This window comes from Pinus tabuliformis, chromosome 7 (genome assembly GCF_031772625.1).
Source record: "Pinus tabuliformis cultivar Carrire ecotype Pingquan chromosome 7, CPIR1, whole genome shotgun sequence".
NCBI classification, from domain to species: Eukaryota; Viridiplantae; Streptophyta; class Pinopsida; order Pinales; family Pinaceae; genus Pinus; species Pinus tabuliformis.
Genome location: NC_142293.1, coordinates 1282925736 through 1282952417, shown reverse-complemented (window position 1 = coordinate 1282952417; position 26682 = coordinate 1282925736).

Below are 26682 nucleotides of genomic sequence, written 5' to 3'. Positions count from 1 at the left end.
ATAGATGTGTTGTTGGTAAAGCACATTTTATTAAGGTCTTCTCCGAGAGCAGTGGAGAATAGGATGACGAGGAGGATGTGGAGGTAGGATATAGCCATGCCATATAGGGACATTTTCCACCTCCACCCCCAACAACAAGTGGTGCATCTTTTGCACCCACAGGAGGGGCCCTTGCAGTGTTGCGGGGAGTTCCCAAGTATCTGACACTATGCATACGAGGGACAATATGTGGCCAGTGCGTATCAGTTTTGGTTGATAGTGGGACAACCCACACTTCATTGATGCCTAGATGGTTGAGCGGAGAGGTATACAGACAGAGAGCTTTAATGGGTTTTCAGTGTTGGTCCCAGGAGATCAGACTATGATGTGTGCTCATTATGTTCCATAGCTATCAGTGACAATGGGCACCTACACATTGACTGACCACTTTTTTGTGGTCGATATTCCAGACATCAACATGATAATAGGCGTTTAGTGGCTCATCACTCTAGGGAAGGTCACGACAGATTGGAAGACCCTGGAGATGGAATGGGATGATGAGAAGATAGTGAGGCACGAGAAGATATGGGGACAACACACATATCCACCTTAGACTCTCTCGGCTCATCGAATGGAGGTAGTCTTCCGAAAGGGAGACATATACTGGGCAATGGAGCTGCGTGCATCAGAGGCAGGAACTACAGGGTAGATGGTACAATGAGATATACAGTCTATCGTTGATCAGTATGCCATAGTGTTTGGGGAGATTCCACTAGGACGGCCACCGGATCGGGGGTTTGAGCACACCATCAAGCTTGAGCAAGGCATACAGGCCGTGATTACCACCCCCTATAGGCACCCGAAGGCCTATCGGAATGAGATTGAGTGGGCTATCCAGGAGTTTCTTGCATTGCCAGATTTCACCAGCCATTTGTTTTGGAGTGTGATGTGTCGGGAGAAGGGATCGACGTAGTATTGATGCAGGGAGGTCACCCTATAGCATTTGAGAGGTGGAAGCTCCTTCCATATGGGAGGTTGTATTCCATATACAATAAGGAGATGTTGGCCATCATGCATGCATTAGCTAAGTACCGATAGTATTTGTTAGGCAACAGGTTCAGGGTGAGGACTGATCACAACAACCTCAAGTTCTTTTTGGAGCAGAAGCAGCTACAAGAGAGGTAACAGAAGCGGATCAGTAAGATCCAAGCATATGAATTTGACATTGAGTATGTCAAAGGTAAGAACAACATGGTAGTAGATGCCCTTTCATGTAGACCAACCATGTTGTCTCTTTTGAGCTTAGATACAAATTGGAGGGCTCGACTCTCAGTATAGTACTCCAAGGGAAGATTTGCATGTGAGGTTCTAGACGGGTAGGTGGTAGATGACAGGTACAGGGTGGTTGATGAGATCATCTACTACAGGGACTGGATCTTCTTGACTGAGGGGTCTCAGCTCAAGAAGAAGATACTCCAGGCATCACATGGTTCCCCATTGGCAGGACATCAGGGTTTTACCAAAACCTACAAGGCCATTAGGGAGAGGTTCTCATGGAAGGGCCTCAAGGAGGACGCACTCCAACACATCCAAGAGTGTGATGTTTACCAGAGGAACAAGGGAGAAATGAGCCATCCCACAGGATTATTGCAGCCTCTTGCCATTCCGGAGGGGAAATTGGAGAGTATTTCGATGGATTTCATCACAGAGTTGCCCATGGTACAGGGCAAGGATTGTATCTTTGTCATCATTGATCGACTGATGAAGTACACACATTTCATTTCCATATCTTCACATTATATAGCAGTGCAGGTGGTTGATCTATTCTTTAGGGAGATCTTCAAGCTACATGGTCTTCCTAAGACCATCGTCAGTGATAGGGATAGTTGTTTCATGGGCAAGTTTTGGCAGGAGCTTTTCTGATTGGTGGGGATGGAGTTGACACCAAGTAATAGCTATCACCCACAGATGTATAGATAGATGGAGATAGTTAACGAGTCATTGGAGGGCTACTTGCGTAACTATGTCAGTGGGCAGTAGCGAGCATGGCTGAAGTGGCTACATCTGGGGGAGTACTGCTACAATATTTTGCATCACATGTCCATTGGTATGTCACCATTCTATGCTTTATATGGGTATCATCGTTTATCTTTTGTCGACGTGATGTTTGGTGATAGCAGCGCTCCTAGAGCCAAGATTTGGATCCAAGAGAGTCAAGATATCCTCGGAGCTCTCAAGGATAACATGGCTATAGCGTAGAACCAACAGAAGCTACATGCCAACAAGGGTCAGGTGGAGAGGCAGTTCAAGGTAAGGGACATGGTCTACCTACGATTACATCCATACCGACAGTCATCGCTGAAGCAGAATGGGGTTGGGAAGCTCAAGCCCCACTTTTATGGGCCATATAGGGTGATATGTAGGACTGGACAGGTTGCATATGAGTTGGAGCTGCCCCAAGGTAGCAAGATTCATAACATTTTTCATGTATCATGCTTGAAGAAGGCATTGGGGCAGCAGGTGACAATGACGGATGAGCTACCACCCATGGACGATGAGGGGCATTTGGTATTGCAGCCGGAGGCTATCATTGACTCTAGGGACAGATGGTTGTGGAGCAAGATGGTCCGGGAATTCTTGGTTAGGTGGAAGAATTTGCCGGATGAGGATGCCACTTGGGAGAGTGAGAAGATCTTGCAGCATCCATCAATTTAGTTACTTGAGGACAAGCAACATTTTGTGGGGCGAGTGTGTAATATTCCTAATTAGCCATGGCGAATTGGAATATTCGATTTTGCACAATTTTTGCCTTCCATAGTTATTTATAAATAAAAAAAAGTGAGGACGGGCGACATAACTCACATTAAGAATAAAAAGTCACTTCCTAGTAGCACAACGTTGTGACTTAAGGAGGAGCGAAGGGGGAAAAAGGGGGACGTAGAAATGAGACCCACGTAGACACATGGAGGGACTACACAGGAGGGAAGAACACATGGCAAGAGGGAATCACGCAGAAGGAGGTGAGCCTAGGGATTGTGAGAGGTAGAGGCTATAAAATAGAGAGGAGCCTCCTCATTTTGGATCATTCTGGTTATGAGCATTTGTGATAGTCATTTCAACTTAGAGCATGCTGGTTATTTAGCTAGTTTGCAACACTGTTTAGTGCATTGAGTGTCTCCGTTTGGAGATCTCACCCTTAGCCCCGGGGGACTTCGAGTGCCTACTCGAGCAAGGTATTCCCATTGGCATTCCAGCAGTAGATTCATAAGCATTTTAGTAGAAATTTCATAAAAATTTTAGTAGCAGTTTCATCAGCATTTCAGCAGCAGTTTCATCAGCGTCTTTGAGGAACTGCGCAGAACCCCAAGCGGGTGATTTTCGAGGGTTGGCTATTTCAGAAAATATTTTTGGGTTTTGCTGGGTTTTTTGAGTAGAGTCTGATTCCAGAGTTTCAGCCTTTTCTGAGGAGGGGAGTAGCCCCAAATCCACATTCTATTTCTAGTAGCAATAGTAGCACGGCAGTTTCCCAGCAGCTGGGACGCAGATCAGTGTGAGGCCATTCCAAGAAATATTTCTGAGTTTCTTTGGGTTTCTTGAGTAGAGCCGGAATCTATAGTCTCAACTTTTTCTGAGGAGGGGAGCAGCCCCAAATCATCATTTGTTTTCTAGCAGCAATATCAGCACAATAGCAACATCCATGCAGAGAGGTCATTCTTGTCATTCTGTGAGTATTTCTTCACTTGCCTTGTGCAAGTCAAGGTGCCATCTATATAATCACCTCTTGTACTCATTTATTGCTCAGTATAATAAAATGGCTTAGTATTTCTCACTGCATTTCTTATGTGTCTACCTATGGTTTATTTGATATATATCGTATCACTGTTATTTGTATCTCTTTTAACATTCTCGGCTGTTATCCCACTTGTGTGTTTTTATTATACTCTTAGACAGAGTCTAGAAAGGGCCATGTAGCCTCCGGATCTCATCCTCTTTTAGGAGGCGACATATCTGGTAAATTCCCTCCCACTCCATCTCTGGTTGGAGTTTGCTTGTGTTTGGGGTATATTCCTGATAAGGGATATTACAAAATAGATGTTAAATTTGTAAGCACAAATTTTGGCTAATATTTGTTACACAAAAAATATCCAAAGGACATCCAAACACTTCCAAATCGACACCAAGCATAATTATCCAAAGATTCAATTACATGGATACAAGGAAAGAACTCTCTACCTCTCAATGATAAGTATGTCCTCCCATAATTACTTCAACTAGAAAAGGGATGTGAAGACTAGAACCTCAAAGAAAAAATAACTAGACAATCCAAAAACACACATCATCCCTCCTCTACCTTTATAGAATAGATATAGGGGAATAACAAAAAGATCCATAGAAAATAGGATCAGAGTGGGAAAAGGAAAGATGATAAGAAAAAAAATAAGCAGCTATGAAATCTAGTAATTTTAACATGTGTCTTCATAAAAGAACTAGCACGGTTGATTATGAACTTGATAAAATGACATTTACTTCTTTAGTAAAAAGGAAGAAAATCACAACCTCTTCTCTATTGTCCTCTAGAATAAATTCTCTATTTTCTGCTTTAGGGTTTTCTGATTCACTATGCTTACTATCCAACATTAAAACAAGAGTTGTAGGTAGCAATAGTGCCTATTGGGTCTGAAATATTGAAGGACTACCTGCTAATAAGTGCTTTAAAAAAATCCTAACAAGTTCTTTATGAAATGACTCCTTGCGTTCGTGTATGTTAAATGTAATAAGAAATAAGTGCTTTAAAAGCTCCAAAGGTCACAAATAGGAACATATTCCACTAAATGACATAAATGATCTATATTACAAGTATTACAACTCTATAATATCATGCTATATTACAAGATTTTCTATACTTAGGTTGACAATTGTTACAAATCAATGGACAAAATTTAGACTACATATGGTTGTCATTTCCTACCTATACTTCTAGATGAAATATACAAAGGAAGATAAAATAATACCCTTCTTAATAATTGTTATAGGCTTATTTGGGAAATATGTCCTTGAAATAAATAAGGAAAATGACAAAATGATGACCTTGTGTGTTTAATATACACATATACGCTAATGGAGAAATATCTCTTAAGGCTTATTAAACATGGTTTCATTTGCCAAAGGTTATGAAACCATAACTTTGTGCAGTTGTTTGCAAAGGATGACAATCTTGGTGATGAATTCTTACACTCATATATTTATATCTCAAATGGATATAAAGAGGGTTTTAAGCAAGAGCTCAAAAATTACAATGTGACTCTTTGTATTTCGAAGCAAAAACTTCCACCCACACCTAAGGTGTTGTTCCATACGAAGCTCCACAAGATGTATTCTATGACAAATTGACAGGTGACAATGGAAATCATTTCCTTATGAATTGTGTGTCTCGAACAAGAGGATTGTTAGAGTGAGTACAGGGTGACCCATAAAAGTATGGATGGAATTTTGTACATTTTCTTGATATTCATATTGACTCTACACAGTTAAATATACAAATTTAGACAAAAATAAATCGTAACATTATGTATTGGAAGTAACTAAATTACACCCAAAATAAGAAATATGACCAAAGTAAAGAACATCTACCCAAAATACCAATAAATAAATTTTTAGAGAGCAGTCTTGAAAAAATCGTGCATTCAGTTCATTCGATGGGTGCTTGAAATGATGATTAGACGATTTCTTAAACCTTGGCCATGTGACATAAGCTTGCATAGTCCTAAAATCAATGGAAAATCACCATGATTCCAAAAAAAGATAAAAACTATTAGAACTACCCTTTTAGAAATAATGTCAACACCCACGAGTAGGACCATCAATATTATGGGCAATATTACAAAAGCATGAAGAATCTTCATGGGAAATGTTACAAGAGGCACAAAGAATATCAAGGTTCCACTCAATATGATTTTGTTTCTAGTGGCATACCATAGAATCATATATGCAAATAAAAGCTATAATCTTTATGAAATCAAAACAGGAAAAATGGAATCAACACATGCAATTCATTTTATTTGGTAAACATATCATTAAAAAAATCATGAAAATTACATGTAATAACATTCTTTTTATCTCTTAGATACCATATTCCTAGTGTCGTAAGGTATACGCTAGGACAATCCTTAGAATCTATGTGGCTTTTTACTTTTTAGTTGTAATCTATCTTTCTGAGACATTTGGATGGTGATTGGCATAGAAGAACCATTGATTAAAAGTACAAGTTGCATCAATTGAAATCCAATTTGTATCACAAGACAAAAAACTAGGATCAAATACATGGTTTCCCCATCAACATAATATGTTCCTAAAAGGGGATTATTTCACAGAGCTCTTAAATGTCCTTGATAATAGTGCATACTAAACATAATCTTCACCTTTATAGGGTAAATAAAAGGAATAATGTTGCTTCAATTCAAGTTTAAGGAGAATATTACCTTTCTCAATAATATCTCTAAAATTTCGTAGCTTTGTTCCCCTTCATTTCCATTGATTGCATAGCTAGAAGAAATACGTCAGAGATCAAGTAATCAATGGAAAACGTTCAAAAAGAAAGTTGTTGTACTACAACAGGAAGAAATTTTAGAAGAAAGAAAAATACAATAACCACATAACAACTTCCTATGTAACATACATCAACAATTATCAACATACTATAGATAGTTTTAATTTCCTATAGACTACATCCAAATTGCACAAATATATGTACAATATGCATAAAATAAAATTATCATTTTAATAAGAGTGTCATATTATTCAAACTTTTCTAGTTATTCTTGTAAATAATTTACCAAAATTTGAAACATATAGTTCTTAAGTTGAACCTATGAATTGTCATGTTCTTTTCTTGGGAACATATTTCCTTTATGTTTTCCTTCTCCTTCCATCATCGTTCATATTTACTTACTTACTTTCCTTGCATTTGTCATTATATCATTTCTTGGGGGTTGGTCGTAATATTAAAGTTACTGAGAACCATTTTTGACTCTTTCCTATTACTATTCCATGTATTATCAAAAGTTCTTGTGGCACATATGAATGGTCAGTCTCTAAGGAATTTTATATAGTGGACCTGATTGTTTAACTGTACCTTCATAGATTTGATATCGAAGAATATTTTTAATGCAAATCAAAGAAAGGAACAAATTTTATTAATGCATATAGTTGAGTCAAAGTACTCAACAAAGTTATGTTTATGGCTAATGCTATCAATGCTCATGGTAGATCTAAAAAGACAATGTTCAATGTTGAACCATGGAATGAATAACATGTGCATGCATGAAATATGAATGTGTCTATCATATCCAAGGTCATTTTAGAATCATATATATCCAATACTAGTCACTACATCTCAATATAATCCAAATATCATATGCAAAAGATATTTGAATTCAAAACAAAACTCTAAATGCTTTCAACACTGAAATAGATATCATAGAAAGAAGAGATTTGAGCAAGTATTTTTTTCAGTTTTCATGCAACTACAACACATTTGTTTTCCATATTTTGTTCTTGCATTTGTAAAAGATAGAATTCATAGGAATAAAGGATGTTGACATCTATACTGTATGTTAATATCCATTTGTGATAGGTTGGATATGGTAGTAAAATTAGAGGCACATGAATTTTTGGTGCGATACCATGTATTTTAATGCCTAATCATATGACTAGGAAAATTGATGATACACGATGCTTTTCCTTGTAAATTTCTTGTTAGACATCAATTCCATTTCCCATATTAGTAAGTTGTGGGTAGAGCAAGTACATGCAACATCATTTATGTATGGATAATTTTTGAAAACAGTGGACCAATGTTTCCATCTTGAGAAGAGGATGTAAACTCTTACTTATGGAATAAATAAATAATTCGATGCAGGGTAGCCTCTAGGTACTGAATCAAAAGCTAAGGTTGATTTACATATACAGTACTCATCTCCACTGTTAGAGCCAAAATTCAACCAATTGACAACTGAGAATAAATGATAAATTTTTATATGATAATCATTCATTAATAAAGATGATAGAATTTTACCCTCTTAATTCCCATTCTTCATAATGGGTTGAAGGAAAGGAGAAACAAAAAATATTAGAATCCACAGAACACTATTTGGTACACGTTTCAAAATATTGCACCTTCATGTATGAAATAAACGTCCAACAAGTTAAATACTTTCCAATATATAGTTGTATATGAAATAAAAATTAGCATATATCACATACTTATATATGAAATCCATATTAGCATATATCACATCAGTAGGGTTGCTTCTGGCACATAAAAAGTTGCATTGGCAACTAAAGTCCAAGAGATCTCTCAATCTTTCTGAGAAGAAAAAAAGTTAGCAAAGCCCTGTTTTTGAATTTTCCAACATAGAAGAAACAGGTTGTACTTAATTAAGCTTACTTTTAAAAAATTATATAGTCATAATAGATGTCAATACTACCATCCAAAATTAGTAAGTGTTTATCAATTTATGTGAAAACAAGAAATATTCTCATATCATGTTCACCAAGAAACACCATGCCTGATTCTCAATACAATATAGAGGGTTATTATTGGGTCAAAGTTTGTGGGTTGGGGTTTCAACTAGTTTCCAAAGAAAAATGGCACAAAGGATTGAAGTATAGATGTAGGGACCAACATGCATGTTGGTGGTCACTAGATGCAGTTTGTAGGAAATATTGAAAGAGAAAAGGATGCATCTCCAAGGATATTGGTGGTAATGTGTAGATATTAGGGCACCTTAACTAATATGGGAGGAATCACAAATGGGAAATTTCTTGGAAGAATGGGTCAATACCATGACTTGTGGCTCCTAGAAACCATGTGATAATCAAAAGTCAAAGGAGAAATCTTGTTTACGATTCTTTCTAATGGGATTTGCAATTTCAATCCTAGTTTTCACAAGATTTAGTCTTAAAAATTTGAGAATGTCTTAGAACTTTATGAGTCGATTGTTGGAGAAGCTTTCCCATAGAGCTCGTTTCACGTTAGTTAACTCTCACTAATGGTAGCTTCCATCCATTGCAAGCTTTCAAAGTGGATTGTAAAACAACCAACTATAACTTACTATCTTAAACATTGAAGTTTAAATAGAGACATCCAACCATTTCTTGATCAATTTGGTCATGAATATGTTAATGTACAAACCCAAATCCTCCCATGATAAGAGATCCATGCATTGGATATCTAAGTTTGGCATACTTGTGGCAATTGATATTTGCATGAATTCACATGTAGTGTGTTTTTTGAAGAAGATAATTGACTCACACTTTTTCTACAATATTTTACTAGAAAAGCCCACTATAACAATAAATGATTCAAAAACATATTTTTATACATTTTCCCTATTTTTCCCATAACATTGGATCTAGTTCTTTGGAAAATTATCAGCCTTGATATTTATGTAGATGAATTTTTGTATAACATTTGATGGTGTATTTATGAATATCATTGATAGAAACAACGAAAAAGGGAGTTTCACCAATAGACACGAAAGTGACATTCTTAATCCCATGTATACACTAGAAAATAGGATTACCCTATCATTTTTCGAAAAACCTTAATCCTTATTACAACAATGGTAAGTTTTCTAATAATCACTCAACTAAATCCAGTTTAATATGTAATAAATTGACATTATATTAACCAATCCATCTGGAGAACAACCATGCCCGAACCGCAAGGGTCCATTGAGTTTATATCCCAGGCCTCAAACAATAGGGTCCACTGGGTTTATATTCCATGCCTCCAAAACATTGTTTGGGTAATTCGTTTGGTTCTTTAGTGCCATTAATGCTACCACTTATACATAAAAAAATTCTTATCAAGAAAAATGAAAAGGGAACCAGTAAAATTGAAGTGGCTAGTAGAAAAAAATAAAAACCAAGTTTAGTATACTTATAATTTGGTTGAAATATTGAAGAAAATGAAATGAGTGAAAGGAAAAATGGAAAAACCCATTCCATATCTACAGATAAGTTGATTCTAGATAAAAATACATTGAATACCTTCATAGTTGATGCCATTGGGAGACATGGATGTTGTGCTACTAAGAGTAAGAATGGACAACATTAAAGAGGAAAAAATATTGGAAAATTCTCTACTGGTACATGAAACTACACCAAACTGTCAAATATCCTGAAGTGTAATATATTTCTCTTGTTTCCTTTGGATGCATCTTCCTGTGTAACTCACCCCAACACTCGATGCAGGATCAAGTTCTACAAATAAATAACAATGTTGCATACTTCTACCCAAAAACACATGGGCAGCTCTTGGTCATGAAACATAGCTTTGGTTGTCCCCAAGAATGGCCTGATTGTTGTTCTATGCCACCTCGTTGTGCTAAGGATTGTATGGTGTGGTCAATTCCCTCTTGATGCCTTCCTCGAAACAAGTCTATAAATCCATTTGAGGTGTATCCCCCTTCATTATTTGAACCCAACGCCTTATTTTTCTTGTCTGTTTGGTTCTCAACCAAGGCCTTGAATTCCTAAAACTTCGATAAGACCTCGTCCAAATTATTCACAAAGATGATCTAAGTATTTCTCAAATAATCATCAATAAAGGTGACATAATAGTTGTACCCATTAATGGATACCAAAGAAATGGGCCCATAAATGGTTGAATGAATAATGTCCAAGATTCCCTTCACCGTATTATCAAAGGTAAAAAATGAGGTCTTGGCATACTTGTCAAGTGTACAACCCTTGTACACATCATGGTACTAAACATTGCATTGTGGCGACATAGTTGCTATCTTTCTGAGAATATTTAACACTTCATGGTGCAAATACCCCATGTGCCTATACCATAACTCACCTACCTCCCTAACTAAGTCATGACCCCCTCTATTAATAACTATTGTGGTTGTGTCAAACTTGTAACTTGAACAATATTTTATGTCTTACCCTAATCTACCTGGGTAATTTGGAATCTGCAGGCTGATACAGACCTTTCCCTCTTTAGAGGTCACCTTGTAGCCCTTATCCTTCAATGGTGAAACTAAGATGAGGTTTTTCTTGATCTTAGGAACATAAAGCACATCTTTGAGAAATAAGAGTTTTCCCAACTCCCTATCAAATCTTACTGTACAAATCCCTTTTTCTTGATATCTCTTATTGTCTCCCAAATCCATATGGAACTTCATGTCCTTATCTGTAAAATTGAAAATATGGTTTGTATTTCTCATCACATGATAGGAAGATTCATTGTTAATGTACCAAACACTAGTACCCTCTGAATGTTCCATACAAGTAATGAGAAAGAACACCTTCGCAAATCTAGATGAAAAATAATCGCTCCTTGTAGAGGCCACTACTTGGTCCTTCTTATACCACTTCTTCTAGTTAGGGCACTTAGTAGCATAGTGCCCAAACTAATGGCATGAAAAACACTTGATATTTCTAAGATCCTTATTCTTCTTCTCACCCTTGGAGCTCAACTCACTTCCCCCACTACCCTTCTTGTCTTTTGACATGCCCCCTTTTCCGGCTAAAGTTTTCCTTGTTCTCAATTTAGGCATGAGAATTGGCAATGTATTCCTTCAAAGCTCTTGTTGCACAAAATTAGTCCAGAGTCAATCCTAATCCAGAAATTTCTCCCTCGCATATACCCTATTCACAAAATGCTCTCAGGGTTTGATGAATTCCATCATAACAAAACACACCAACTTCGTATCTAGAGTTGTTTCGCCCACTTCTGCCAATTCGTCTATTACTTGGGTGAACTTGGCGAGGTAAGACACCATAATGTATGACTTGGTCATTCTGATTGTCCTCAATTTATCTTTGAACATAAGTTTTTTAGTCTCACTGGTACTCTGATAGAGACCAACAATGGTTGTCTACATTTCCTTGGTTATCTTCTTCCCATCCAAGTGGTGAAATATGTTGTCATTGACTCCATCCAACAATATTATCCTTGCCTTTTCATCTTTCCTATTATGTTGATCCAATGGTTGAGTATTCGTGAGCAAAGCTAGGACATTTTCCACAAACTCCCAAATTTCCTACTCCACAAAGCACCATGCGAATCCTTTCTCTCCATGGACAGTAGTTATATTCACCATCTAATATGGCCTGAGAGTGTAGCGCCTAGTATGCCATGATTGTTTAGAAAGCATAACTAATATGTCGAACTAGTAATACTACTCCCTCTAAACGCTGAAACTACTCTTTGAGAAGAAAACCATGTGCTTTGGCTTCAATCAAACACTATAACTCTTATACCATGCTAGTTTTCTTATACCCAACATATCTGATTTGAATTTATATACAAATTAATACTCGTAAATGAAAAGAGAAAATTATGATATTAAATTTTAAAAAGCAAACACAATTGAGCATCTAACCATAGCATGCACAATAGAAATTAAAAATGAAGAAAAAATGCACACATAAAAATACTGGTCACCAAATATACCTAGGAAACCCCAGCGATGGGGAGATTTTGTAAATCTATGTTCTTTATTGCTCATAAAATAAATCAGGATATTTACATTTGGGTGAAAAACCCTTTCTTTTCTGCCTCGTTTTCCTGAACAACTCCCTTTCTCAACCCTTTTTTTCCTCGGAAAGTGTCGCAACATATACAATCTTGTTGTATGGCTTGTTTGTTGGTACATATTTTATAAACAAGTTATATGACCCCCTTTATGCCCCCAGAAAGACCTAAATATGTTGTTTGTTTGATGCCCAGGTTGTATGACCCTATCTCCTCAACTTGTATGTTGAAATTTTGCTGAAGAGTGAGTTGAAGCTACTCAAAAATATTTTTTTTTATTTGAGCATTAGCACACATACTGATGCCAAATCGATATGCTTCACTTTGAACCTTATCTCCTTTTTATAACTTGATTTTTGGCCTTCTAGAAGAATTCAAGGGCCAAGGTTTCCTCTTTAGATTCCATGATCAATCTCTTGTTGACTTAGTAAATTTTAAATTTTCCCAAGTCAACATTAAGAAAAAAAGAATTATGGCTAAGTGATTGATCTCTGATTTTCTGCATGCCTTGGCATCTAGGTGAGTGTAGAATCCTTCCTATTCAACTTTAATCAATAGAGTCCACATAGTAATGAGCTCTCCATTGATTTTTATGACAATTTTACTCTAATGGTAGTGGATGTGAAGAAGCTACCTAGAAAATAATTCTAATGAGAAGACATAGAAGTCGAACAACAACCCTAGCATTTTGTCAAATGAGCACATTTCATGGAAACTTTTTTGCCAGGATGATGACAAAAGGAATCACACATATGATCTCTCCATTGTAAAGTCATGGATGGATTGAAGGGAAATTCTGTTGTGAACCTAGTTGTAGATCTATTTGAGAAATAAAGTTTAAGGATTTCTTTTGTAATATGAGGTTCATCATTACATCCATATTGTAGTTTCTCTATTGCTGGAAATTAATCAAAAATTTCCCACAAAATTAGCCTTCATATTAGGGAAAATTGTGTCATTTAAATAAGTGATTTTATTGAGGTGTTCCTATAAATTTCCTTTGGTGATTACTATTAAGTTAGACAATTTGTTAATGTCATTTAGTTAAATGTAGGAAACATTTTTAGTATGCAGTACAATCACCCCTTCTTTTGTCATGCATGTGAATTAAGGGACACCTTTGTAGGAGAACTCTATGTAATTTTTTGTAATCTAGAAAAAAAATCATAGGTTTATTTTTTAGCATGTTGTAATAACATTATCATGTTGTAAAACCCTATGAAGTTTTTTTCTTGACTCCATTTTCCATAATTAGATAGGCACTAATCCCCAGTAATCTCATTCTTCCATCACAATCTATTTTTAAATCTATCTCGTATTTTACTTAAGGAAACCCCCATTGTTCCAGGGGATAGATGGCCAAAAGTGAGAGAGGAAATTATTATGGTGACAATCGACAAACCCTCTCAGTTCCCCTAAAGGTTGTATATGTACTTTAAGGATTTACCACTTAAAGTGTAGTTTCGTGAGGTAAGAGGAATCATCAGTGTATGTTAGTGTTTTGATAAATGTGAATGTTTAGAATTGACATAGTTAAAAGAAAGAAGCAAGAAGTATTTATGTTAGATGAAAGAAACAACTCATGATAGTAGTTTTGGATTCACCTCTTCAATCCTCTAAAATATTAGAGCCTGTGCTTTATTTTTGGTATACGATTTTGTCATTACCATAGATCCATCTTAACAATCTATGATATCATTGCTTTAATGGAGTAAATCCAAAGAAAACAAATGACCACAGTGCAAGGATGTGATTTTTCAAGTCATATGATAACCTCTTCAAAAGCAGAGGAAAAGTAAGGATGGGTATGAGAAATGTCTTCTCTATAATAGAATCAGTAAGAGAGAATGATGGCCCAGAATAAGAAAAAATAGTTGCAGGATTCTCTGGTTACACTTAAGGATATACAAATTTTCATTGAGAGGGATATCCACAATGTAGTCCTTCAAGGGGACACTATATGGTTGGAAATGAAAGTTTGTATGGAACGGGACTACGTTACAAGGGGTGCTAGGGCGCATTCTCAGATGTAGTGGATTTTTGAAGAGGAGAAGGGATCCAAATTCAAAATTATAGTTTGACTACTTGAAAAGAAAAGTGGTAGTTACAAGATAGTCAGTTTTCATCAAGGGGATGGATCTCTTGTAGAGGATGAAAAAAGGGTCAAAGATATGTTGCGATTTAATTTTTAAAATGTTTTCTCTTTATGCCTTGACAAATAATGTGGCAGATGTTAGGAACACTCATTGTAGATTCATTCCATGTAATATTTCTATCTATTGGTGTAGTGATTGATTCAAATTGGATAGTGACATCTCGAAAGAGAGGGGTGCTTTAGCTCTCAGTTCCATGAAGAATAAAAAGCCATCACGAATGGATGCTCCGATTTTTTCATGAGGAATGGATGGCCTTTGCTGTGTTTTTTTCATCAAGAATGGATGGAATTCGTTGGCATTTATACAAGGCCATGTTTGACCCAATACAAGATGATTCCTGTTGTTTGACAGCTGAATAATTCTCTTCTAAGAGGCTATTGAAATCTCTCAATCAAGGCCTTAGTAAATACATTAAGAAGAATGTATCTAAGGGCATAATTGGAGGCTGGAGGCTCATTACTTTCCCAGGTGTCTCATACAAGATCATGGCTAAAGCAATGGCTATGAAAATACACTCAATTACATGGAAGGTAGTTAACCAAGGGTAGACAGGTTTTGTATAGGCTCCAAATATTTTAGAAATGTAATGTAGTGTCCCTCGCCCCAGCTTGGAACACTAAATAACAATATTATAGAATAAATACATGAAAATGCAAAAAATATTTACAACATAATTAGCTTGTGCCATGCAATTATAACTAATTATGCAACACAATTTACCATATATTCTCCACATCACAAATAACAAAAATTAAGAACCATTCAAAATAATTGATGTAATTATGTGGAACGCTAACTGATATTAATTCAGCCAATTAATACACAAATTATAAGGCATACCACAAATGCACAATATATATACCACAACAATTACCCCAATTAGGGTTTATCATTGAGATGCATAATTGTACATAAAAATAATACACATAAACACATAAGGGAGTATGTCACTTATCTATAATAATGAGCTGACTAGCTACATGCTCTCCACATTCCTCCCATCCATAGACCTAGTGGTTCATAAGCTCAACCACCCGGTCACCCCAGACTTGGGACGAAAACTCCAAAGGCAACGATAACTAAAAAATATCCATACCTCCAAGACCAAGGTTCCAACCCAACAATCATGGTTATCTAGGGCTCCAAACACCCTCTGGGCTAATTACCAAGGTGCCAACTAAAAAATTGTTTTTCTCCTGGGCTTTAGACATCCTCCAAGCCATAAACCATCAACATTGGGTCTCCTATCATGAAAACAGGATGCATGCATAAGGCATAGTTAACTTAGCAAACACACCCTGACAAATCCAGAGTCCAATGCCAGGACCCACTGGCCATCATCCAACTTCAAATTCCTTCCCCTAAGGAATCAGTGACCAAATCTGCCTCGAAAATATCCAACCTACACTTCTTTATATATGCATGGCTTAACTTGCCATGTGGCACCCTCTAGAACCCTCATGGGTCACAAGTGAACTTTTCACCAAACATTATCCAATAGTTTCCTTTTTCCTTAGAGTTGTGCCCCCCCATACTCTTTCCATGGAGTGGATCTGCAGCTAGACTTATTTTATTAATATTAAAGAATATGTAGATTTACAATATTTATTATATTCACATCTTGGCTCCCCTAGCAAGTTAGCCAAAACAAGCATATCAATATCTTTGGAAGTACATGAGCATGCAGGCCAATAAAGTATTTTTGACCCACCAACCTAATATTAAATGTACATGTATTTACCTCCTCAAAATAGGTGGGGGAATTACATTCCTTCCCCCCTTATTTTATGCACTATCCATAATGCATCATATATACAAAAATACAACATATACATTGTATCTGTAAACGAGGTGAGGGTATTTTGCCCTCATAACCTCTCCTTATTGTCAGGTCACATCCTCAATACTAAACATCATCTCTTGTCGCTCTACCATGCTTATGGCACGATTCCGAAGCACCTTGACTTTGGTGTCTAAAATCCACACTAGTTGAACTTTGAAATCTCCTTGGTGTTCCACCTGAATTATTTGCCAATCAACAACGTGATTAGTTCCTAGCACATATTTCTTAAGAAATGAAACATGAAATACGTCATGAATATGAAGATATCCATGGAATGCAAGCCGATATGCAACAAAGCCTATCGTCCCCAGGATCTTGAACAACCCGCAATATCTAGATGCTAGATTGGACGAATTTCTTAATTTTAGTTAGCTATTTTTCGCTTTTAGTTTCAAAAATACATGATCCCGTACGTTAAATTCCTTGCGTGTTGTGTTCTTATCAGTATAACTTTTCTTCTATCCCTGTCAGCTTTTAATTTTTTCTCAATTTTAACCATTTTCTCTTCCCTGTCTTTGAGGAATTGAGGTCCCACCATAATTCTATCCACTGGGTCACTCCAACTAACTGAAGTATTAATTTTTTTGCCATATAGTGCTTCAAATGGGCTCATTTTGAATGGTGCATGGTACTGGTTATTATACACAAATTCCACCAGATGGAGGTAATCCACCCATTTGTATTTTTTATCCATCACATACATCTGCAACATGTCTTCAAGTATTTGATTTACTTGTTCAGTTTGTCCATCAGACTTGGGATGATATGTTGTACTGAAGTTTAATCATGTACCGAGTCCTTTAAATAGTATGTTCCAAAATTTAGATGTGAGTTTTGGATATCTATAAAAAATTATTGCCTTAGGCAACCCGTGGAGCCTGGAAATTTCTGCACATAAATGCCTATAATACTTGTTGCTTTATGCGTTTAACTCAGTTGAATGAAATCGATAGGCTTTCTAAGCTTATCAACTACAACCATTATGGAGTCATTTCCCCTTGTTGTTCTTGGAAAACTAGTAATAAAATCAATGGATACTGTCTTCCATTTCCACTTCGGGATAGGAATTGGTTGTAGTAAATGACCTGGGTGTTTATACTCAACTTTCACCCATTGAAATTCCATACACTCAACCATGTAACTAGCCACTTCCATCTTTAAACCTAGCCAGTGAAATTGTTTCGTAATTGCAGTCGATGTTTTTTTATACCTCGCATGACCAACATATGGTACCCTGTGCATTTCATGCAGAATTATTTCTTTAACTGTTGGAACATCTTACACAATTTTTTTTATGTATAAGAGAATATTCTTCAAGCATAATTCAAAACCTTGGAAGCTCAAATGTGTTGCACCTTGCTGTAAATTATTTTTAATCTTCATATATTACCGGTCTAAATTACCAACTTGTAGAATTCTTCCCATCAAATAAATTTCATAGATACTAACTGATGTGACATGCATTAAATGTACTCTTCAGATAAGTGCATCAGCCACCTGATTTTCTTTCACCTTAATATATTTAATTTCAAAATTATATTTTTCCAGCACTTCTAGCCACTGGATTTGCCATGCATTTAAATTTGGTTGTTCAAATAAATGCCACGAGACATAATGATTAGTCTAGATTTAAAATATTCTTCCCACAAGGTAATGCCTTCACATTTTTAGTGTGTGAATGATAGTTAAAAGCTCCAATTCATGGGAAACATAATTATTTTCGTGATCTTTTACATTTATGGATTTGTAACAAATCACCTTCCATTTTTCAGTACAACACCCCCTAATCATTCTTCGCACGCATCTGTGCACATCAGAAAAATCTTGTTTGGATCAACAGTTTTTAATACTAGCACCCTGGTTAATAAAAATTTTAAATGTTGAAAGGATGATTCACATTCAGGTGTCTAATCAAATTTTACACCCATTTTATGCAGAGAAGTGATTGGATATGCAATTTGGGAAAGCCATTCGAGAAATATCCTATAATACCCAACTAAACCCATAAAAGACCTAATTTTGGTAGAATTTTTTAGGGCTATCCATTCTCTCATAGCTTTAATTTTCTCTGGGTCCACAACTATCCCATCTTCTGAAATAATGTGACCCAAATAGTGGACCTGTCTCTGATAAAATGAAAATTTTCTCATCTTAGCATAACCTTGATGCCAATATCAAGTTTTTTTGATGTTCCTCTTTGGTTTTTAAAAATATTAGGATGTCATCTAAGAACACAATGACAAATTTATCTAATTATTCCATAAAGACTTTGTTCATTAAACACATAAAAAGTCTCAATGCATTAGATAAACCAAAAGGTACAACACCAAATTCATAATGCGTTTGGAATGTGGTTTTACTGATATCTTCTTCGTTAGTTCGTAGCTGGTCATACACAGATCTTAAATAAATTTTAGAAAATATTTTTTCTCTGTGCACCTAATCAAAGAGATCATCAATCCTCGACAGTGGGTATTTATTTTTAATGGTAACTTTATTTAGTTGTCAAAAGTCAATAAAAAACCATAGTGTAACATATTTCTTTCTAAGAAAGAGAACTGGAGCATCTCAATGTGATACATTAGGACATTTATATCCCTTATTTAGCAATTCCTCTATCTGCATCTATAATTATTTAAGCTCTAGCATACTCATCTCGTATGGTGCTTTAGATACCAGAACTATTCCTGACACTATATCAATAGAGAAATCTATTTCCCTCCTTGGAGGTAGTCTAGGTATTTGTACAATTACATCAACAAATTCCTGAACTAATGGATAATTTCTTATATTAATTTGTTGGTCCATATTTGTCTCCTCCAACTGAGCTGCAAGGATCTGCCGTCCTTTCTTAAAAAAAAATCAATTGAATGGCTAATATTTCTCTAATGGATATCGGTCTAGGAATTCCTTGCACCTGTTTCTGATGTGCTTCACCATAAATACATTTAAAATACTTCTTGTAGCAATCAAGTATTACATGGTTCTTTTCCAGCCAATCCATGCCAAGCAAGAAATCATAAGCACCCAACGAAATTACATTCAAGTTATTTTTTGTTCTCAACCCATTCATTTCAATCAAGGAATCTCTAATTAATTTTGTAACCTTTCTCTTCATACCTGTATCTAAGTGTACTAACCAAGATTTGGAACATTTAGCTTTCTTCTAATTAAAATTTTCAACCAAATTCAAATTAATGTAACTATGGTTGGATCCAGAATCAATTAAAATTGAAATTGGTTGATTGATTATCTTACTTTCAACATTTATCATATGAGATTAATGCTCATCTTGTCGATTATCCAAGGCTGCATGAATTCTCGGCATGCCTCTACCCACATCATCCACAGTAGTTGTGGCTTGCATACTATGCATAGTCCTCACCTTCTACCTTATGAGGACAATATCTAAATCAAGGATCTCCTTTACAACCCCAAATATTAATAGGTGTGGAATGAAGAATTTTATTGAAATGATTTCCCCCTTCTAGCTGGTTAGAGTCTTGGTTTGTTTTCTATCCCAACTAGAATTTATTCTTAAATGGACAGGGTTTATAACCGTTCTTTCTTTGATCCCTAAAATTCCTTTTCTTATTTCCCAAAACCTTGTGTAACATGGTTTCCTTGTGGCTGCTTCCACAGTTTTGGGTTCATCATATTTCATCTTATCAACATAAAAGGATGATAGATGACTAATGTATCTTTGGATTTTAACCTTTTCATATTTAATAAAATTGACATACCTAAGTAACTCCAAAAATTTTAACCACATAATCTTCCATGGTTATGTGTCCTAGTGATAGCTCAAAAAACTCTTGCATTTTTTGTTGACATTATCTTTCTGATAAATATTTCCTTTTGAAATATTCCTTAAATTTTTTCCAACTGATCTGCATTTCATCTAAGTGTTTGACTGCCTTGAGTTGTTCCCACTAGAGACTAGCCTTGCCTTTTAGATGATATATAGACACTCTGGCCTTTATATTTGAGGAATAGTTAAGAGATGAAGATATTTTCTCTTCTCCAACAACCAAGTTTCTCCTTCCTCCCCTTTCTTGTTCTCTCCATTAAAGGTGGGTGGCTTAATTTTTCTCAATTCCCCTTGCAAATTTTCTTTATCCAATTTTCTACTTGATTTCTTAGCTAGACACACACTAGGACTGCTACTGAATTCAGATGTAGAATATGTCCTCTTACTGGTCCTCCTTGATGTGTGCTGGTGTGGATGAGGATAACTCTTATAATGTCTTTTTGAATTTTATATAGCCTCTACAAAAATTTGTTATTAATATGCTGCTTCTCTATCATCATATTTTCATTGTCAGATATATAGCTAAGCACATCCAATTTTATATTTATGGTCATTTCTCTACTGTGAAATATCTAAAAACCTGAGTCTATTGCGTTTCCCAAATCATCTTGGAATGCTCACTTGAAGGAACAAAGATGTGTCCTTTGTGGCAAAGCAGTGCATCCTAAAGGTGTAAATTCGGAACTTACTTCACTTCCAAGAGTGTCTGGTATGTGCTAGCAAATTTTGGATTTCTCTCACAAAGATGCAACCACCCCAAAGTCTTGTGACCACAACAGTTGAGCATAGTGATCAACGCCATGAATGGTGGTTGACTAAGGAAGTTCGTAACATTATTGGTACTTCCCTTGTTGCTCAAATGGAATTTTTCTAGGTAGGTGGACCATTATGATGGTGAACATTTTGTAACTTCCCTTGTGTCTATTTGAACTTTAGGGGTCATTGATGTGTGTGGATGACCGTTTCCTTCCCCAAAATGTAATTCTTCAATTAATGTTAGGCCTGCATAATGGAATACATTTCTTTGTCATCATTGGGATACTTTTGGAATGTGTTTGAAAGTGTCTCACTGTGTTAAGACACTGGATGCCCCTGCTGAGTAGGAACTGCACCAATAGCATAGTTGGAGGCATCAATCTCAATGTCAAATGTTTGTTGGAGGTCTGGTAATGTTAGCACTCATTGTAGAGTAGAGGGGGTCCTTCAATTCGAGAAAAGCCTATTGTTGGGTTTTAGACCAATTTTTTTTTTCCTCCCCCTTTGGTGACATGATCTAAAATCTAAATGGTATGAGATAAGTCCAACATGAACTTGTGGTAGAAATTGGCAAGACCCAGAAAGCTGCAGATCTCCATTAGAGTAGTTTGTGATGGCCAATGTCAAATGACACGTATCTTGGATAGGTCCACATGCACACCCTGCTCATCAATGGTGTACCCTAGATATGGAACTTGGGTCATCCCAAAAGTGAATTTCTCCAAGTTAGCACACAAATTGTGTTGTTGCAGGTTTTGAAGGACATATTGAATATGGTAGAGGTGTTCTTCCCGAATTTGGTTAAAGATCAAGATGTCATTGAAATACACAACATGAATGCATTGGTGGAGGGTGGAAAGATGTCTTGCAACAATTCCATGGAGGTTGTGGGGGCATTCATCAACCCGAAAGGCATGACCAACCATTTGAAAAGGCCCTACTTGGATTTGAAGGTAGTCTTCCACACATTGGAGGGTTCAATAGCTACCCGGTGATAACCAGACTTCATTCAATGTTGCTGAAATATTTGGCCCCCTTGAGGTGGTTTAGAAGGTCGTCAATCTATGGGATTAGGTACCTATTCTAGACAATGATATTGCTCAATGCCTAATAGTCAATACGGAGTCTCCAGGTCCCATCCTTCTTCTATACTAATACAATTGGGCTCCCATAGGGTGATGATCTTCGCCATATGTGGCCCTTCTGCAATAGTTTCTGAATCTTCCTCATGATCTTGTAATTCTCTAGAACAAAGCATCGATAGATTTTTTCATTGGGAAGTGGCACGCCCGGGGTCATATCGATCGAGTGCTTGACCTAAAAGTGTAAAGGTACCCTTGTAGGTTAGGTGAAAATGTCCCTGTACTCTTCCATGAACTTATCCATCTGTTGTTGTGCGGAGGAACCCTGTCTAGAAGACGTGGGCACAACCTCATTCTTTCAGTAAGGGTGAATCATAAGGAAAACACATTTCCTGTTCTGGGAAATGATCTTACTGTATTACTGTGGAGTGATTAAAGAGATGGCGGTAAGCATATCTACTTCTGGAATCTTGTACAACTTATTAGCTAAAGTAATAATCACTGAGTAAGTCTATACTCATATACAGCATGTCGCTTCCACAAGTATGGTTGTCCTAATAATACGTCACAAATTTCAAGAGGAGAAACATCTCACAATACCTCATCCATGAAGAGCTTGATGTTGTAGGGAAGGCAACACTTTTATCTGATGTGAAGATCTCATCCTTGGTGAAGCCACCTGATGGTTTACAGTTGTGGATGGACTATAATTTAGGCTCATCTGCTTCATGTCCTATGCTGAAATGAAGTTCCTTTATCTCCTTCTATCAACAATGAACAACATGGAGAATCCTTCATCCACATCTATGAGTGGAAGAGGCATTTCCCCTCCTTTGGATCATCAGTCTCATTCTTTTAGATCTTCTTGGTGGCAATGGTGGCATTAGGTTTCATGCCAATGACCTAATTCCTTTTTTCATTTGTCTTATTAGGTTATGACTCAGAGTTGGAACATGCACCTAATTCAGAAGCCTTCAGCTCGACCACCAGTGACTGCTTGCCTGACACTCACGTGTGTTGTGAGTGGAGCACTTATGGAACTCACACCATTTTCCTGTGTCTTTTTTCTTCGAGATGTTATCCTTTGCTTGTGGATTCGGTGGTTTTTCTCAAGTCACCTTGCCTTGGATTTAGCCCTTTCTATTTGGTTTGGGGGTGCCTATTCCTTGATTTTGATTTGTAGATATAAAGTCTCGATGTTTCTGTTTAAACTTCTACTCAATCTTGATAGCTTATTGGTATGCTGCATCAAGCAAGGAGATGTCTAGGAACTTCATCTCATCCTAGATGTACTTGTGTAGGTAGTCACAATATTTGATTAGTAAATTCTACTCAGAATACTTGATACTTAATTTTGTGCAGAGGGTATAGAAAATATTTATGAACTCTAACACATCTTGGTCCAATTTATGTATTTATCCTCATAGCTCTCAATAGGGTAATATAGTTCCTTCATGGACTCTTGGAAGGAATCCCAAGTGGGTGCGACTGAAAATAGTGGGGATTCCCTCTTGTCCTTCTCTTCACAGTAGGTTTCTCACTAGACCTTGACATGTGGGGTGGCTTTGAGAAGTGGAAGAGTAATATGTTCCCTATTAGAAAAGTCATGAACTCAAAAATATCCTTCCAGCATATTCCACTATTTATCTACAATGTCTACATCGATCTGACCCTCAAATATGGGAATGTTGAAGTTAACTTGTACCATAAAAGGAGTGATGCCTCCAAGATGGTTGTTGGGTGAAGATGTGTCACCTCTACGTAGCGGTCGAAGGATCTAGGAAAAATTATCCATGATCACATTCATATGTTTCTTGGGGGCTTCCTCGATAAATATTTTGATAGGATATCTTACCCCCTCATGTTTCTTTTCTTCCCCCATACGAGGTTGTTGGGGTTTGTAAGGCTGATGTTGCAAAGGTTCAACCAGATCGAGCCCTAACGCTTTATACCCTGACCTCATTGGGGACATGCAAAGAAAATGAGAGAAAGAGAAGAATACTTTGATACCATTGATCTGAACTTAGAGAGGAATGCAACAAATTACAGATATAACCATAAATAAAGAGATGCAACAAAAAAAACACTTTATTTCATTAATATCAAAATACTGAAATATGCATACAAACATAATGGAAATAAAGTAGCTCAAGTGATGGTATCTTATCTCTAAAAAGATATGTGGCAGATGCATGCCTTTGAACTTTGTTACAATGAGGCTCAAGGGCATATTTATTATTGAGCAATAACAGAAAATCCTAAAAAACCAAAACCCTAACCCCAAGAGATGTAACACCAAGAGTTTATGGGCGCTCTTGGGATTACTTGGTGCAACAACCATGGTGAAAATTTAATGTAAAAATATATATATGGCCATGATGATGGAACACGTATTCCAAGTTGAATGGTGGGAGAAACATCCTAGTTGGTGTTCATTTGATTTATTATGGGTAAGTGAATTGAAAAAGGAAATGGAAAAGGTTTTGTGAAGGCATGAGGCATTAATTGGCATTTATTTATGAAAATAATGGAAATTAGGAGAAAAAGAAGGTGAAAGGTCATAGGTTGCATGTGAGGAGGAAAATGAAGGAAAATAATGGAAAATGAATAGGCCTCATTCATAAAAAGGCTAATGAGGATCAGATGGTAAGCTCTTTGTCAGGGTAAGCTCTTGGTTTAAGCTTTTGATAGGTTTTGGTGGAGCTCTCTTATATTCTCTCTCTCATACTCTTGGATACTTAGATATACTTAGATTTTTCTTGGAGCACTCTTGGAGGGTGTGGCATACTTGGATTTTTGGAGAAAGAAAGAAAATAAAGAGTAGGAAAGTGAAAGAGGTCATCGAGATTAGCAGCTACAATAGTTTTTCTTGTAGGTACCAATTTGAATGTATATTTTCCTCACTAGTTTTAGCATGCATGGCACATGCATGTGGTTTCTTGGTTATGATCTATCTCTGGCATGGAGGATTTCCTGGATTGACATTGGATTTGCCTAGACTTACAATTTCCTAGATAGCCATGGTGATTATGGTTTTACATTAATTACCTGTGTTTGTTTGGTTCTCATGTTTCCTTTGCTTGGTTTGAGTTATTAATTCCTGGAAGGCCTGTTTGGAATAATGCTCTAGAAGTGTTGTAACAATTTGTGTTGAGTTACTAGTCCTGGTAGCCTTGGTTGGAAAAAATGCTCAAGAAGCTCTGGGTGGGTTGAGTTAATAGTCCTCAAATCCTAGGTTAAACAAATTCTCTGGAAGCCCGACAACAGTTGTGCATTGAGTTACTAGTCATGGAAGCCTTGATTGAAACAAATGCTCTGGAAGCCCTAGAAGGCTTGGATGGAGACCAATATGATTATGGTTTTGTGACATCTGACTGTGAAGTGGAATCACTGTTTGATGGGTTGAGGTGGATGGCCTCTCGAAGACCTATATGGTGTTGATTGATGTGTTCTATGAGATCCCACATTCATGCCTAGAATATGGCACAAGGGTAAATGACTAAAGAGAGATTTGACTCACCTATTATACGGTCGGGTGGAATGTGGAAGTCCCATCTCGGGTTTGTATTTTTCATAATTAATGAAACATTATTTATCCTTGTATCTCTGTGAGAATTATGATGGATTATGCATGGTCTATATGGTTGTGATTTCATTTGTATTTCTGTCCTTATTATGCTCGTTATGTATGTATTTTATCACAACAACTATGTATGCCTCTCATCATGTTCTTACTTGTTATTGAATGAGCAATGTCTCTAAGACCTAATGGATGAAATGGAAGCTAATGTGATAAGGAGACAATGCTTCATAGTGAATCTCAGATAAGTATGAGACCCCTACGCTCAAAACTCTTATTTACACCTGTAGATTACATATTCATGATGTGTTTGATGAAATTCCTATCATGGCTACTAGGTGTCTAGTCAAGGTCCTAAACAAGTATTTTCTTTAATACTTTCATTTCGATGTTATTGTACTACTATTAAGAGATGGTGAAAATTTGGGCAGTGACCTAGTTCTGGGCTTGAAAAACTGGCTCAAAAACTAGGGTCATTGGCATAAAACATTGAAAATTTAGTCTCTTATCATTGGTAGACAAGCCTCTGAGAGCGAATTCGTGTTTCTGGACACTTTCGTTCCTATAGCATGAGAGTGAGTGAGGCCTAAGTTATCGAAACTTTTAGTGGGACCCAAGGGCAAGATGTCTAAAGAATTAGATTGGTTCCACAGGGTCTTGTGGCTAATGGTATTTTTCCATTAGTTCCACTTCCTTAACATGACTTAGGAGGTTGAATCATATCATAATGGCCTCGCGTCACATGTTTACCTCAGCTAGACGATTACCTGGGTAGAAGTTGGAGGAGGGTGTTAAAAAGTGGTATTAGAGCGTGGTTGCATTCTCCTTGGGCTATGTGTTGACCATGCTTTCATGTTGGTTACATATGTGTTTCTTGTGCATGCATTCCATGTGCTTATTGCATTTCCATGGTGTTGATCATGGT